This window comes from Arachis duranensis, unplaced genomic scaffold (assembly GCF_000817695.3).
Source record: "Arachis duranensis cultivar V14167 unplaced genomic scaffold, aradu.V14167.gnm2.J7QH unplaced_Scaffold_354584, whole genome shotgun sequence".
Lineage (NCBI taxonomy): Eukaryota > Viridiplantae > Streptophyta > Magnoliopsida > Fabales > Fabaceae > Arachis > Arachis duranensis.
The window spans coordinates 37,755-39,571 of record NW_026264910.1 but is presented as its reverse complement, the minus strand read 5'-3'; the positions used below and the strand labels follow the sequence as shown (position 1 = coordinate 39,571).

The 1,817-nt window shown below is 39.5% G+C and overlaps 1 non-coding gene across 1 annotated transcript; it reads left to right on the top strand.

Moving 5' to 3' along the window:
- The first annotated feature begins 611 nt into the window (after positions 1-611).
- LOC127744437 (small nucleolar RNA R71) lies at positions 612-719 on the top strand. Its single transcript, XR_008005426.1, has one exon. It is a non-coding gene; the product is annotated as a small nucleolar RNA R71 (small nucleolar RNA).
- Positions 720-1,817: the final 1,098 nt, after the last annotated feature.

Below are 1,817 nucleotides of genomic sequence, written 5' to 3'. Positions count from 1 at the left end.
TTTGAGAGCCTATCATCTGTTGTTGATGGTGGGTTGAGATTAGGTGGTTGAGAAGATTGGTTAGATGGATGTTTGTAATATCTCTGTGAGGTGTTTTGATGAGTTGCATTGTTGTTGGAGTTGAGATTGTGGTGTCTCTGATCTTGCCCTTGGACTTGTTGATTTCCCCATCCAAAGTTGGGGTGATTTCTCCATCCAGAGTTTTAAGTTTTGGAGTATGGATCATGGACTTGTCTAGGTGAGTTTCCAACATAGTTGGCTTGCTCCCAATCACCTTCCTCTCCTATGTTTACTCCTTCTTGAGCTGATGATGAGGTGATGGCTGCTGCAACTTGGTTCTCCTCCACCTTCTTGGTAAGATCAGCTAGCTGCTTGGTAATCATCTTTTTTTGAGCTAACAATGCATCCATGTGGTTCAGCTCTATTACTCCTCTGGTGTTACTTCTTTCAGAGGCATAGAAGTAGTCATTTTCAGCAACTGTTTCAATGACATCTATGGCTTCTTCAATGGTTTTCTTCTTGTTTAGAGAGCCTCCTGATGAATGATCCACAGCCTTCTTTGACTCATATGAAAGACCTTCATAGAAGATGTGAAGTTGAACCCACTCATTAAACATCTCTGGTGGGCATCTCCTTGTTAGGTCTTTGAATCTCTCACATGCTTCATAAAATGTCTCACCATCTTGCTGTCTAAAAGTTTTCACCTCTGTTCTTAGCCTATTGATCCTTTGAGGAGGGTAAAATCTTGCCAAAAACTTGTTCACCACTTCTTCCTAATTAGTTAAGCTCTCCTTTGGGAAGGATTCAAGCCATTTGGATGCCTTGTCCCTGAGTGAAAAAGGGAGCAAGAGCAACCTATAGACATCTGGATGGACTCCATTGGACTTCACAGTGTCACAAATCCTTAAGAAGGTGGTTAAATGTTGATTAGGATCTTCTTGAGCACCTCCTCCAAATGAGTAATTATTCTGCACAAGAGTGATGAGCTGGGGTTTTAGCTCGAAATTGTTGGCATGTATGGTGGGCTTCTGAATGCTGCTTCCATAGTTTCCTGGATTAGGATTGATATAGGATCCTAAAACTCTTCTTTCTTGCCCAGCACAGTTTGCATGGCCTTCTCTGGCATGATTATGAGCTTCTTCTTCATGATTGTTCTCCAAATTCTCTTCCATATTGGGTTCAAAATACTCTTCCTCTTCTTCCTCAGCACCAATAATCCTTTTCCCTCTTGATTCCCTTCGTAGTCCCCAAAGGGTTCTTTTAGGTTCTGAATCAAAGGATGTTAAAACTCCTTCTCTTCTCCCTGTCATACAACAAACAAATTGCACAACAGGAGATACAATAAAGAAACTATTCTTGTTAGAATAATTGTTAGTGTGAGTGATGCAAATTATCAAACAGTTAGTGGGTTAGTGAGCAGAATTGTAATCAAAGAAAGAAAGAACGAAAAACTAAAGAGGGTGCAGGGGGTGAGGGAGAAATTAAAACAAACTAAAGGAAATTGACTGAATCAAATAAACAAAAGAAAAATGCTCAATCTAGTGATCTTCAAACTTAATCATTGTTGATTCAAAATCAATCCCCGGCAACAGCGCCATAAATTTGATGCATGAAAACTTGTCTCTCAACAAATTTCCCTTCAGCAAGTATACCGAATTGTCGTCAAGTAAAACTCACAATAGAGTGAGGTCGAATCTCACAAGGATTGATTGGTCAAGCAACTTTAGTTAGAAGAATATGCTTGTTGAGCTAAACAGAATTTAGATTGATACGCAGAAATTTAAATGACTGGAAAGTAAATAACAGAAATTAAAGTG